Here is a 14,740-nt window from a genome sequence, read left to right on the forward strand (position 1 = left end):
GCAAGAAAGAGAGCGAGAGAGAGAGAGGCTCTTTTAAACAACCAGATCCCATATGATCTCATAGAGTAAGAACTCACTCATTACTACAAGGACAGTACCCAGCCATTCATGAGGGACCTGCTCCTATAACCCAAACACCTGTCACCAGACCCCACCTCCAACATTGGGGATGACACTGCAACATGAGGGAATGATGTGAGGGGACACTTGAAGGGAATGAAACATCTTAACCATATCAAATGATAAGTCTTTCCAATTTTAAGAGATTATTAAACTAACAAAAGCAGCTATACTACTACCCTAGTCAATGGCAATGTAGATATTTTCACTTAACATCATGGAAACTTGAAAAAAAACAAAAACAGCTCTGTGAAATGCTGCAAAAAAAAAAAAAAAAGACACACAGCAGTCCGTTGACTATTACCTGTGGCCAATTAACCAGACCACTTCATTTCCAAGCTCATCATTGTGGCAGTCTTGGCACTCAGTAACATTAAATGAGACCAACTGCTGCCACATCAGCCACGCATGCCTGTTAACTACACTCTGTAAGATAACAGATGCAGTCAGGTTAGCACAGTCAGTTTTATTATTTCCATGCAACTAGTTAATATAAGGAATATTATTGAAGAATTTTAAGACTAGATGAATCCTACTCAGACAGACTTCATGAGACTACTTTTCCTTTTATAGAAGAACAAAAGCACAAATTCCAACTACCTGTCACTTATTTAAAAAGGAAAAAGAGGAATGATATCACTATTAGCCAAAGATACACACACTGCAGCAGGAGATGTGCCCCAGCTTGCAGATGCTTCAACTGTCAGTGCTGTCTACCTCACCCTACCCTCTCCTTGCAGCATCAGCTTTAGAATGCAGCCAATACAATGGAAGTTGAGAGAAGTATTCTGAAGGTTGAGTGACACACAGCCACACAATCGCTCAATTGAATAACCAGAGTTACAGTTTTTGCAAACCGGAAGGCTGTCACTCAGAGCAACACCTGGCCTTTGCTCATTGGACAGTCCATGCATATAATATAATAGCTCCTTCACCTGTCAGTGAGAAAAGAGAAGGTGGTGAAGGCCGCTATTGCCTGAATTCCAAATAGCAGAAATATTTCAGTGTTGAGTTCTGCGGTTTGCAATACTAGTGGTATCACAAGTGAAAAGGAAATGAAAATAATTACAATTACCAAAGAGAAGAAAAACAAATGCATTTCTATTTCTTACCTTTGTTGATGCATTCTCCATTATTTTTTGGTGGAAGGTGGGGTATAAGAACCAAAGTGATTTCCCTAACTACACATCCCAGAAGGAAATGTTACCCTGAACATTTAGGATGGCAGAGGCCAAGATCTATGTATGTACTGTATATGCATATACATACCAAATATTTAAAATTAGTCTTGTAAATGCACTGACATTCATTCACAGCTTGCAGTCATACCCATTGACTAAAGCTCCCCCAAGATTCCAGTAAATGGTACAGTAAAGTACCAAAAACACTAAGTCTAAATCATAAAGAATAAATAAATCATTCATTTATTCAACAAGTGTTCAATCACATCAGTGAGGGGCAGTTTTTACCATTTACCAAACTAGACACTATTCTAGCACAGGGAAGACAGCAGTGGCCATAACAGCAAAATTGCTATTCTAATGGAGCTTAAATACTCAAGTTGTAGATGCAGACAATAGACAGAATAAATAATAAACTATAGAGTGTATTAATAAGTGATAATTACTCTGCAGAAAAATAATTCCTTCAAATTAGTCCAGTTTAACTCAATGTAGGAAGATAATATAAGGGGCTACAATTGTAAAAAGGACGCTCAAATACTTTAAAGTGAAACGGTGAATGCTATGAATATTTAAAAGCAAAGTAATCAAGGAAGAGAGAAAAGCCAATGCAAATGACCTGAGAAAGGAGTGTGCCTGATATACTCAAGGAAAAGCCAGGAAGGCAGCGAAATGGAGAAAGAGTGAACAACGAGAGAAGTCAAAAAAGTGTGGGGGCCAGGCGCGGTGGCTCACCTGAGGTCAGGAGCCAGATGGCGAAACCCCGTCTCTACTAAAAACACAAAAATTAGTCGGGCATGGTGACATGTGCCTGTAGTCCCAGCTACATGGGAGGCTGAGGCAGGAGAATCCCTTGAACCCAGGAAGTGGAGGTTGCAGTGAGCCGAGATCATGCCACTGCGTTCCAGCCTGAGCAACAGAGCAAGACTCCATCTCAAAAAAAAAAAAAAAAAAGTATGGGGGAAAGTGGCCAAGATTGTGCAGAATTTTGTAGGCAATTAAAACAAACAAACAAACAAAAACTGGCTTTGGTCTGAGTGAGATGGGGGCCAATGGATGTGAACAGAGGTGTGACAGGATCTAAGTTATGTTTTAAGTGGATCACCCTGAGTGCTGTGTTGGGAATAGACTGAAGGGGGCAAAAGTGGGGGCAGTAACACCACTTAGGGGGCAGCTGGAAGAATGAAGATGAGAGATGACAGTAGCTTGGACCAGGATGGTAGCAGAGCGAGCAGGGAGAAATGATAAGATTCTGGGAATACTTTGAAGATGAAGCAAACAGGATTTTCCAGTGGAAAGGATGTGGCATATGAGGGAAAAGAAGAACCAAGAATGATTTCAGGTTTTCCAGCAGTTTTTTTGTTACTTGCTGTGGTTTTTCATTTTGCTTTTTGAGCAACTGAAGATAGGGAAATCTGTGAGTACAGAAAGTTTTAGAAGAAAAAAGCAACTGTTCAGTTTTTAGCATAATTTGTTTAATATGTCTATTAGGCATCTAAGTGAGAGTGTTAATAGGCAATTGAATATATGAATCTACAATTGGGTTCTGGTTTGGAGATATATATTTGGGAGTGGTCAATGTAAATGTGAGGTTGATATCCCAAGGGAGTGAGTACAGACAAAATAAAGAAGATGAGAGTTCCAAGCTCTAGGCCTTGGGATACTTCAATAGTAAGAGAATGAAAAGAGGAACAGACACTAGAAATAAAGACAAACAGAAGTGGCCAGTATTTTAGGAGCAACATTGGAATCCAGGAGAAAAACTTATTTCAAAAAAGAAGAGTTATCTATAAGCCCAAGACAGTTAATAGCTATCAATAGAAGGCTACTATAGCCAAATTACTTGGTATCCAGTCTATCTTGATGTATTATGCAATTCAGAGTGAAGCTGATATTAGCAACCAGAAAATAGAAGTGCTAATAATAATAATAACAATATGTCACATTATATTCTTATTATGTTGTCACGCATTTTGACAAGTATTTTACAGTCATCTCATTTAAAACTCTCAAAAACCCTAGTAAATAAAGATTTTCCCTTTTTTATAGAAGATATTCTGAGGCTCAGGATTCTTGTGATTTCCCTGAGTTAGCACAACTCTTAAGATGAGAAACTGTCCAAAACAGCTCAACACCACAGCCTGTGCTTATAACCACTACACCATAGTGAAGATACCTCACCATGCCGCAGTCTTCATTATTCTGAATTTCCACCATTTAAAGAGCTTTAGTAACTTTGAAGAAAGATCTTATGTAAAAGTCAAGAAGAAATAACAAATGCACAGCTAATGATAAAATGTATTCAAAATTATAACTATTATAACCAAATATAACTGTTCACCCTCATGAACCATTTTTGACACAGTGTTGAATTCAAAGATATAAAAGTTCAACTCCAGAAATCTTAAAGAACAATATAGATCTTTACTTATAACTTCTTAAAAATAAAGTATGGGGGTGTCAGGGATAGGGGATACACAGCATTTAACAAAAAAAAAAATACTGTCTAAATATTTTATATGATGTATTTCTCTCACCCCCAAATTTACAACTGCCTTTCTCATAATTATCATATCTGGTACTCTGTCCCCTAAAACCCTGGTGAATAAAATCATCTGCCTCATTTGTGAAGCAGAATAGCATAGGTAAAATTAAAACTCAGGTGTCAAGCTTTGTTACCCAGTCCTACCGTGGGAATCCAACTACTTGGGGCATCAGTTTTCTCACTTATAAAATGCAATAATGATAATATCTCACCCTGAGATTATTGTATGGATTGAACAAATCATTCTATTTAGGCATTTAGTACAATGCCTGACACACGGCAGGTGCAAAATAAATGTTAGCTATTCCGTATGGTGACAGCATCTTGGTAATATTCCACAAAGACTAGCATCATCTCTGTACGTGCTTTCCATGCCCTGCTCCTACTCATACTATGGTGCCTCACACTCAGTTTTCTTCCCATCCTTACTGAGCTGAGGATGATTCATCTCAGTCACTATGACTCTTGAAGCTCCCCTTGGAAAGTCCAGGAGCAAAACTCATCATATTTCTGACATGATACCAGTCTCTGTCTCTGATGATATTAGTGAAAAGTGGTATTCACTTAATTCTTTCCCTCAAGGGGCTGACAACCCCTAGAAATCCCTTGCTAAAACAACTAAAACAAATGTGGGATTGTCTCTTGCCCCCCAAAATTCCTGAGCAGCCTAGTGTCCTAAGGTCTGCAAAACATGGAGAAATCGAGGAGGAGGCCAGAGAATCAAAGCAACTTTGCTTATGATCAGCATGCCACTTTTGAAAAAAATAATAGAGCAAAATCTCCAACTTGATTATAACCAGCTTCTTCAGGGTTTGCAACCTGGAGACCTTATTTTTTTGAGGGGTCAGATTTCATGAAACTGAAGCATACTCAAATCACTCGAGCCGCCGAAATCATACCATCACCTCAGGTTTTAGTTGTTTGTGTGCCTGAAGGTTTGCTAGAGTTTCCTCTTTTTCCTCTTCCAAAAATCATGATGGTTACTTGGTTTGGAAATAAAATCCAGAACGTTGCCTATAAATAGTAAATCGGCCTCAAGTTCTGATTGACCATGCTTCAATCTACTGCCCCCTAGTGGATGGACCACAGTCGCAGCTGCACCTCTCCTTAATTCATAGTTGCCAATTCAAAACTATAAGCTATTCTCCATGGCAGTTCCTGATGGGTTAGAACCCATGAATGACCTGAACGCCTGTAGACCCCCACTTCGTTGGTGGCATTTCCCTGCCCTGAGGCTATTTATCTTTGTTCCATTTCAGTGGCATTTCTAACTGCTTTTCGAGGCCTTTATTCCAGTCCCTGGCATAAAATTTCCTACGAATTTCTCCAGTTTCTAGGCAAGCTGGCCTCTACCCTTGGACTCAAAGTCTGCTCAACTCCAGTCCCACAGTTACAGCCAAGTCCCCAGAGATTTGTTCTCGTTCAGTGAAGTAAGGCAAAACCACTGAACAAGCCTAAACATGGCTGTCACTGACCTCTTCTCCCTTTCCAAGAACAATTCCAATTTCCTCAGTAAATGGGTATCCGTGGAGTCTGTTAAAAATCAATTTTCAGCCCATTTGTTCACAAGGAAATTTTTAAGGCTTCCTCTGTTGACCCTCAGCCATTAATCTCAAACAAACCAATATGATGCTACAGGATACAAACTGATAGGATGAGATCTACCCAACCAGAGAAATGTTCCCTAGCAAGTCAGATGCAGCTACTATTTTCCCTATAATAAGAAATTATTACCATCACAAGGACTACCTTAGCTCTATCTCACCTGAGAGCCTTGTCTTTAAAAGCAAACCTTAACCAGTCATAGTCTGGTCAAGAACCAATGACATAAGGGGTGATCTGACTTATACACAATGCAATTAAATAGTTTTTTCTTCCTCCCTCCCTTGTCTCATCTTCAGTTTTCCCCCAGCAACTCATTGCTCTATCCTCATGACCTTAACTCCTTCTGACTTATTGTTTTCTTATTGATGTCTCATGACCTTCTTACTATAATAGGTGATATCATCCAGAGGCTTGATATCATAGGAGATAAAAGATTGAGTTCATTCAGTCAGCTCTTCTTCTTGGTTAATCAACCATCTAACTGTTGACTCTAAGTTCCGCCTTGGACATTGTGTGTGAACATTGATACTGGTCAGTTCTTCCCGTTTTTGATTCAGTTTCTAGAATTGTATGGCTTACCCGTAAATCTCTGCCAAACTTCTACATCTATCCTTCCCTACTGCCCTACTGTAGATATATCCTATGGACACATATGTACATAATACAAGGAACACTCCTCTATGTTTATATTTTACAAAATATCATAATGCCCTGTTTCTTCAGTTGAAATAAACACGCAGTATAAACTTCATAATACTAATTTTCATATAATTCCAAAACATAGATGATCATACTGAAGGTACACTTTTAGTTTAGGTCTAGGGTAATAATTTGAATCCAAAAATCCCACATGTGCCTCCCCATACTTATTCCAAATATAGCTGACTCTCACCTGGACCAGTCTTTATACAGCATTACATTCAATTAAACAGCAATCTGACCACAGAAGGCCTGAAGTATTATGTAGGTCTTGATTGTGAATTGCTTTTAATGGATAATATGGAGAATTTACACAAAGCTTCACAGAAATCTTTCTAAAAATTATTTCTGGCCATTTCTCATTCAAGCCAGTTCTCTCTCACACAGATGCTGCCTCTTACTTCTCCATGCTCACTTCCTGCCTTGCTTCTCTCTCTCTCCCTTTCCATCTGGTATGGCTTACACACCCAGGGCTACTGACAGGTGAATGTGCACACCATCTGCAGCCCCCAAAGGAGCAGAGTTTGTCTTCTGCTCAGAATGCTTTTCTCACAACAGTCAGTACTCAAAGGAATTCTGTTGAACACAAATACAAATTCTCTACCTTGTTAAACTTTCCATTTTTAAAGTGTACAATCATTCACCTACCACACAACCACTGAAATTGTTCTGCAAATATAAATTATTTTCAATGACTTCCTCTGGACATCTCTTTCTGATTTTAAGCCAAAAAATCAATTTAAGATGGTCCTAAATGGGGAAAAATCATAACAAGTAGTTGGTAACAGGCATACTTATATCATTGGAAATATGAATGAATGCAAAAGCTATTTTAGATGCTTAGACAATATTGGAGGATGGTAATTATAACTTGCCTAGGGTCTACAGTGTGTATGTATTTTACCAATGCAGATATTCTCTTGCTTTATTAGTATCCACATTACTATTTGTTCACTTACATCTACAGATTTCGGAAAACCTATAACTGGTGCTGTATTCCTGAGTTTCTAGAAGACTACATGGCCCTGAGGGCCAATTTTCAGAGACCAATACATCTTGTTGGACTAGGTCTGAGAGACGAGAGTCTGAGAAGAATACTAAGGACTTTGATGGATTATCACTAAAACTGAACTTTGCTGAAAAGTTATAAATCATCAGCTTTCTTCAGGCTTAGATGGGACTGATACTAGAAAGATCATTAAAGTCACCAAGCTGTCCTCAGGCCTAAAAAGTACATTGAAAAGAGTATAGTCTACCAAAAATGTAAACGAGTGTAATACACATTCCAGGCATTTGAAGTTCAGGCACTAATCATCTCAAATAAATGATAAACAAATGACGAGTTACATGTAAATCAACAGTGTTGTCAAAACATTGCCCTTGTAATCCCAGATAAATGATGAAGTTTATAAAAGGAGATTTCTGAGGGTCATGGAAGATTGTTTAAACATACATGAAGAGTGGTTTAAGTGCTAATCCATTGCCATTTATGTAAACTGCATTTCTATCCTTGGTCTTTGCTGCATAAAATTGCCTCATCATTTTATAAATCCATAGACCTAGTTGAAACTAGTCCCTGCTGGAAACAAATTTTTCACATTAAGCTTGAAAGTTTTAAACTCTCCTCTACATACACATAGTGACACAGTTTTGAAAACCTCCATTCAAGACGTGACAAAGTTTAAAGCACTTCAGAACTTTCATGGAGTGTCACTTTCTATCCAATCCTAAAAGATCTAACAATGCAGAAATGCTTCCACATCAAGATGTTTCAAAAGGTACTTTATAAACGAATCTGGATTCTACCGAAAGCTGTTACACATCTGCTTTGCTTTACCAATGAAGAACACAAACATGTTGATGGTTTCAGTTCAAACTCTTTTTGCAAGCAAGAAGGAAATGCAGAATGTTCAGCTAATTGCTAAGAGGAAATCCATATGTGTTATTTGCTTTCCATGAAAGGACAGGTCCTCTTGCTATTTAATTGATGAAATGTTGTACACAAAACTGACAGTGATTAATACCATTCTAAGATGCCATTTTAAGAGCTGTAAGTGTAATGCTTTGGAATATGTTCTTTGACATTTACATTGCTATTTGCTAGGTAAAAAATCTAGTTCTTGCCTTAAGCATTTATATTGGGGGAGAAATGTTAAGTAATTTCCAATGGCAATATCTTCCTGGAGAGCCAATCATTAAAAAGCCAGGAACAAATTACTTGTGCCCCAGATTTCCTTGTTCAAAACAAACAAACGGTATCCTACAAATTCATCTAGAAATATTTATTAAGCACTCAGGATATTTTGTGTGGTTTCCCTTTGATGTGCCTCTTCCTAGGAAGAGACTAGATGGACATAGAATGCCCCAAATTCGAGGAGCACATAATAAAATGAATGAATTTTTCAACAGATCTTCCGTCCATGGTCCTCTTCCCACAAACTCACAGAGAACTCAGCTGGGAAGTCTGTCCTCCAGTGAGCTCCAAGACAATACATAATGGCTCTCACATTTCCTTCTTTGATGCAGTCTCAAAAGGCGGTAGAGTTCAAGCCTGCGTTTTCTTTTGTAATTTCCAACATAGGGAAGGATATGAAGAGCTTGTTTTCTTCTTCAAAGAATTCACAGTTCATTATACTTAAGCTTTCCACAGCCCTGTGACCACTCAGACTCTCCCCCAACCCTAGTGCATTACTGCCACTGGAATCACTTATGTCTAACAGGAATAACAAAGTTTCTCTTTTGCATCTACCATAGTCGTTACTCCTGACACCACAAGTATTCAAACACCAGAATTTTACAAAAACAAACCACACAAAATAAATCCAACAGGTTCTATTGCCTGAGTTCCTTGACGAGGGGACACTCTGGCTTTCTGACTGACATTCCTGTGCCTCACAACGAGTTGAAAGCTGGCAACACAAATGCAAACATCCTAAGGCATCAAGCAGGTAACTATAATAGGCAAAGGAAGCAAGATGACAAGGGCACAGTGTTAAAGGTTCCTAACGCTGCTATTTGCTAAGAAAGCAAAATTGCAAATACAATGAGTGGCAACTGACACTGGCCTCAGTGCCTTGGAGCCTGTGGTGAATTTGCCCTATCTAAAAGGACCAGTAGTTAGTAAGCCCCATGCACGTGTTTGCACACAAGAATGTAAGTCCTGAATTGCCAGGCCTTACAAATTCTCTAAGAGCTGGAAATCAAGATTTTCATGTGATTCTCCCAACATTTAAGTTTTTAAGTGATAGCAATTAAGCCATCTGAAAGAAAAAGCTAGCCACATGGTGAGATATATGTGTTCAGGATGAACAAAACCCACTTTGTGGACCAGATCAGGGCCAAAGGCTGAGAGTTTGCACCTCTAGTCTTGGCAATGCTCAAAAAAGGTGTGTTTTATTTTTCTGATTTTAATTCAAGCCCAAGCTGAGAAGTTTCAGAAAGCTAAATCTGGAGTTCTGCTCTTCAAGTCTTCTCTGACATCTCTTGTCAGAGCAAGGCCCCATACAAGTCTAAAGGAAGCAAATTCTCTTGTCAGCCATCATTTATCTTGAACACTGGAGGATGGAGTCCATGACACCCATTGTAAATACCAGTAACCAAGTGCAGATTAATGCAACTGCCATCCACTCATCTCTTCAATTATCCAGAGGTTCTTCAACACAGAGAACAAATCATAAGGAAAAATGAAAGACAGTTGAGTTGCAAATATAATAAAAATTTTAAAGTGGTATTGAAGGCTCAGTAAGTACTTTGCAAGGTAGAGGAACAGAAGGATTAATTTAGGGGCAATGAAAAGCAGTGATATGTTGGCAATTTAGGCGGTTGAACAAGTGCATAGCATGTATGGAATTCCAGTGTTTTTATGGGCCACCAACCAACTGAAACTTCCTCCTCCTCTTGATGGTGAGGCTCTGTTTATGAACCACAGCATGTTTGTGTTTCCTACTCAAGCCTGCTTTACTGCCCTGGAGTCCCTGATGCCAACACATATACACACATTCTGAGTTCAGGGACTGAGCAATGCACCTTTCAAAAGCCAACAGAAGTATTCTATGCCAGTCTCAGTTCGACTTTGAAGATGCTGACCAGGGGAAAAAATAAAATCCTCCATTCAAATCCTATCCTTGCTAATAGGAGGGCCATGGGCGGCCAGCTGTCTTGTGCCAGCCCCTTTATGGTTTGTCTCTGACAGATCAGTGTCAAACCAAATAGCTATAGGCCAACCAAGTTAAAAAAAAAAAAAAAGAAAAAAAAAACAGAAACCAAAAGACTCATGCCTGCTGGTGAAAACTTAAGCAGGCATGTGGGTAACATGAGTGGGACAAGCTGGCAGCCCACAGTCTTTTTGAAGTGAAGAGCAAACAAGTTGAGGATTTTTATAATGCAGGCTTTGTCCAGTAATTCAGCCAGAAGCTTTACCAATACAGCTGCTTCCAAAAACTAAAACACATGGGGCTGAAAGCATTGCAACTTAAAGCAAACAAGATTCGCAGCCAGGTCCAGCATTCCCAACAGCTGAAGAATAGACACGCTCTGCCACTAAAAATAAAGTGGTGGACCAATTCTGAATGTCTCCCAGACAGACCAAAAGTAAATGATGTTGGACAATTATAACCTGTAAAAAGACCAACTAAAAGAGACTATGATCAGTGTTTGAAGATACAGCTACAAAGAGCTCTCTCTTGGGATGGAATTCAAGGGTCAGAAAGGGAAGCTGGGTAAGAGAGATGTCAGTTATGAAAATAATGCTTAAAAGAAAGGAATAAAGAGCTTACAATCATTTTCTTGTGAAATATGTAGCACCTATTACCCTTTATCCTTACCCTCCAAGTTGGGGGACATGTACTTGTGTGTGTGTTTATAGCTTTTCACACATTTATCTCTCTAGCCCCTTTTCAACAGGACACATCCCCTCATTGCACATCAGGCTTCAGCCCAACTGAATTTGAACCTTCAGTGGCACAAGCAGCAAAAGCAGCCCTATTGTTTCCATTGAAGAGCAAATGTTCCTGTCATAACACTAGATCACAAACATCACAAAGAAATAAATCAACACGTTCTCAAATGTTATGTTGTGATTATCCAAAGCCCAAAATACTAGAGAAAACTAGGCAAAGAGAGTGCTTGATCTCCTCCTGCAAAACAGATCAGTGTTCTTTCTCATCAAAAGGAGAAACTCCTCACTTTTGAGCTTTCAACAGGTGGCCTGAAAAAGCCTTCAGTCTACTGGGCAACTAAGCGGCACGTGCTAAAGGGTAGGTAGATTAGGAGGACATGAGGGGCTATTTCAGCCCAGAGTGCAGTCTTCAAGCTGGGGGTATAATTTATGTTCCTACATCTATATGATATATTCCCCGTTACAGTAATTATTATGAATTATAGATAAGCACTCTGCATGTGTAATGTCCTGCTCTCCATTTCCTACAAATCAAATTACTGAGGGTTATATTGGATTGTGGACATATTTAGAAAATCCTTTTATGGTTGTTTGTTAACTTTCCTCCTGCCAAGAGGCTCCAATCTCTCCTTTGATCAGATGGCCCCAGAGCTCCTGCTTTGTAAAGGAGCATGTGCGACCGAGGGGGCTGGCACAGGGCAGGGCACTGACCGGGCCCTGGAGTCACCACACAGACCAACAAAGGGCTAATGAAGCCATGCTGGCCAGGAAATGGTTGAGGTACCCTAAGTCTGGGCACATGGTAGGTGCTTAGGAATGATCTATTGAATTCTACACTGGATATGATCCCAAGGAGGAGAAAAACAACTTCTACAGAGCTAGGCTTCTAAGCTGGACCCCAGACTGTTACAGCTTCCATATTCGGGTGATTGATGGGTACCATTGTGGGTAGAGGAGAGGGATGGGCCCACAAATTAGGTTATATCTTTTTTTTTTTTTTTTTTTTTTTTGAGACAGAATCTTGCTGTCGCCCAAGCCAGAGGAGCAATGGCGCGATCTTGGCTCACTGCAACCTCTGCCTTCTGGTTTCAAGCAATTCTCCTGCCTCTGCCTCCAGCGTAGCTGGGACTACAGGCACCTGCCACCATGCCCAGCTAATTTTTTGTATTTTTAGTAGATACGGGGTTTCACCATGTCGGCCACTCTGGACTCGAACTCCTGACCTCGTGATCCATCCACCTCGGCCTCCCAAAGTGCTGGGATTACAGATGTGAGCCACTGCAGCTGGCCTCAAATTAGGTTATGTCTAAACACTATTCCTATTATGAAAAATTAATCCCTAAATATTTCGACTCCTTAATCAGCTTCTCAAACCTGATTCTGGGTATCTTCTCGACCCTCTAGGCCAAAAAGATGGGTTGTGTGCATAAGTGAAGGTTGGAAGACTGCCCATAATGAGTAAAAATCTTCAAGTCTAAGGAGTTGCAAAGACCCAAGAGAAAACTCTAGGCTCCCACCCACCATTCCCTACCTTTCCTATAACCTCTGTACTTTAGATACAAGTTACCCCCACCAAAAATTCCCTTCTTGCAAGACTATTTCATAGGTGAGAGCTACTTGTCACATGAAATAAACCTTGCTATAATGTTAATGACTAGCAAAGATTCCCTATAGTTTTTAAAAAGCTAGCATTTATTGAACACTTACTCTGTGCCAGGGACTGCTGTACATGTTATTTCATCTTCTCAACAACCTAATGAGGTAAGTATTACTATGTATCATTCCAATCTGAGAAGTATGGAAATGTAGGCACAGAGACTGAATACCACCTTCACTAATTTGCCCTTAAGAAGTATGTGCAAATCCAAGCAGTGTGGCTTAGAACCAGCACACTTAACCACTTTCTACATACCAACTCACACACTATCATCTACAAACAGACACCATCTGCATTATTCTGTAAATATCCTTATTTTGGGCCATTGGCTCTTGGGTCCTTCATGTCCCTCATCTGTAAAACTAAGAGGTTAAACTCCCTCAGTGGTCTTCAAGATTTGTCAAGCTTCCTTTGGGCCTGTTGAGTGTGGAAGTCGAGGATGAGAATGGCAAGGCTCTGTTCATTCACCCCAGTTTCAACCCCAATACTTCTGCTTCTGTCCTTACATGTGTTATATTCAGGCATAAAATTTCTTTTGCAGGATGTTTCTGAATCTTTAAACATTTTGAAATCTACTGATCAAGAGCAGAGATCATAAACTGCTGATCTATGGTCCGAACACAGCCTGCAGATTTTTTGTTGTTGTTGTTTGGCCCCAAAGAGTTTTGTTTTGTTTTGCTTTGCTTAAATTTGATTACACACCAATATTTAAAATTTAGGAGAGTTTACATAAAAATTGAGCCCCTCTTGAAAAATTAGATGTGTAAGCATTGGGCAGGCCTTCCCACCTAACAACCATTATGTGAGTAGTTCCCTAAATGGTCCATGCAGTCTGCAGCTCACCACTGCACCTGCCCAGCCCACTTCATTCAGCACTCACCTTGCCTGACCCTTGTAGACATTTGAGTTTGCAAACCCTTGTCTAGATTATCTTTAAAGCCCTTCTTAGTCTTGGCCAGACATAGTGGCTCATGTCTGTGATCTCAGCACTTTTGGAAACCCAGATGGGAGGATTGCTTGAGGCGAGGAGTTTGAAGCCAGCCTGGGCAATATAGTGAGACCCTCTCTCTACAGAAAACAAAAAGTTTAAAAATTATCTACGTACAATGGCACAAGCCTGTAGTCCCAGCTACTTGGGAGGCTGTGGCAAGAGGATTGCTTGAGCCCATGAGTTCAAAGCTGCAGTGAGATATGATGATACCAGTGCACTCAGGCCTGGATAACAGAGCAAGACCCAGTCTCTTAAAAACACAAAAAATTTCTTCCTAGTCCCAAATATACCCCCAACTGAATTGTAAACTTCTAAAGACTTTGCTTTATGCATACTCAACATTCCTCAGAGCTTCCTACCTCGTCCCCCATCATCTATACCCTGTCCTAGCATGCACACACACACACACACACACACACACACACACACACACAAACATGAAAAATGTTCAATACATAAAGAGGTTCAATGGCTGTTCTTTATGTTGGAAAATGGCTTTCTATATTACACCAGTTAGCATTATTTACATTTTATTGAAAAATCTTGAGCCCCCAATTTCTCAGCCCAAAAGAATGCATTTCTAATGATATATTTCATCTTGCAATGTGTCAAGCAAGCCTGGGAGAAATTTGGGGGTAGAAGGATTCTGTTAGTAAAGCAATCTGTTCCCAATAAATTAAGACTCACTCTAGTTCCCTTGATTAATTAGAGCTTATTATAAGGATATTCAAGAACATAAAAGAAACAGGAGTGCCATGGGACACCTTTTACCACTCAGAGACTCGTATATTTGGGGATAAGAAAAATCCACCATGGCTCCAGTGACCACTAACCTTATGGGCATGTTATTAGCAGGACTCTGTTGATCACTTACCTTTATGGTGAGTGAGCTCCTCTCTGATTGCATCTATTCCTCCCACTAGTTCCAGTAGCCACCTTACCCTCTACTTGCTGCCGTGCCATCTCTGTTTCAGTTTCTGCTTACTCATAAAGTCTGTTTACTTATCCACTTTATTCATCTTTCTTGCTGCCACAGGGCCTCCCC

At 39.8% G+C, this 14,740-nt stretch overlaps 1 long non-coding RNA gene across 2 annotated transcripts in view; it reads right to left on the minus strand.

Moving 5' to 3' along the window:
• Positions 1 to 14,740, minus strand: part of LOC129533506 (uncharacterized) — a 222,011-nt gene that overhangs the window by 169,731 nt on the left and 37,540 nt on the right. For both annotated transcript variants that reach the window (XR_008679777.2, XR_008679776.2), the window contains exon 2: positions 3,483 to 3,549. This is a non-coding gene — a long non-coding RNA (uncharacterized lncRNA). The remainder of the gene's footprint in view (positions 1 to 3,482; positions 3,550 to 14,740) is intronic.

This window comes from Gorilla gorilla, chromosome 4 (assembly GCF_029281585.2).
Source record: "Gorilla gorilla gorilla isolate KB3781 chromosome 4, NHGRI_mGorGor1-v2.1_pri, whole genome shotgun sequence".
Taxonomy (NCBI): Eukaryota; Metazoa; Chordata; class Mammalia; order Primates; family Hominidae; genus Gorilla; species Gorilla gorilla.